Source organism: Papaver somniferum, chromosome 8 (assembly GCF_003573695.1).
Source record: "Papaver somniferum cultivar HN1 chromosome 8, ASM357369v1, whole genome shotgun sequence".
NCBI lineage: Eukaryota > Viridiplantae > Streptophyta > Magnoliopsida > Ranunculales > Papaveraceae > Papaver > Papaver somniferum.
Window position 1 is genome coordinate 44,923,713 of NC_039365.1, and position 1,031 is coordinate 44,924,743.

Consider the following 1,031-nt stretch of genomic DNA (forward strand, 5'->3'; position numbering starts at 1 on the left):
TTTGGTTTCCTCGTTAACAAAATGTTGCTATGTGGTTTAATTTTGTTTTATGTAATTATATTTGTTTATATAATTTAAAATAAATTGAACAAGCGTTAATTCCTAAATTACTTGATAGAGATCCTATAGAGTTTGGTTAAGTCCGAACCTATTATCAAGTAATCACACTTTGATTGTTGTATTGTCTCGATCTCGTATCCATAGACGATCACACAAAGTGTGAATACCGATTTTTTGTATTGTCTCGAATTTTTCCATAGACGATCACTTTCAGTTGAAAGGACTTATATGTGGAAAAGTTCGTGGTATATTTGGGTAGCCTTGTCTTTTCAATCTTTATTAACTCATTGGTGAATACACTAAGTTTCAACTAAGTGAAATCATCGTCTTTTAGTCATAAAGTATCTCTATGAAAACTTCATTATGATCCCATAATTTTTGTACCTTTGCCAATTTATATTGACAAAAAGGGGGAGAATTATTTGCAGTTTACACTACATACATATATGGTTTACGGATCATTATGTAAAGGGGATTGGTTTTCATTTTGAGATGAAGTATTGACTAAGAGGGAGTGATACATATCACCACAGCATTATTTTTAAATTTTTGGTACAATTGAACTTTGATATTATGTAATAATACTATGACATTGTATAAAAATATTTGAGAACAATTTTTTTCGTATTGTTATAGCCATGGATTTTCAACAACAATGATGCTGAGTCGAATACATTCAGACTCACTGGAATACTTGGAGCGACGAAGAATTCAAGTAACGTTGAAGAACCAAGGAAATCAAGCATGATGTATGAGAAGCAACAAAGTTTTATTTATTATAATCCATATGTATTGATATTTTTCTCATTAAAATTGACAAAGGAGGATATTGTTAGAGCATTGCTCGGTCAAAATCGCAAGCGTTGCTATCTCAAGCTTGTTTGTCAAGTTTAGTTGATCAAAACTATAGTCTTGAATTCTAGTCTACCTATAGGAGTTTCGGACTAGGATGGATTGTATAGTTAATATTT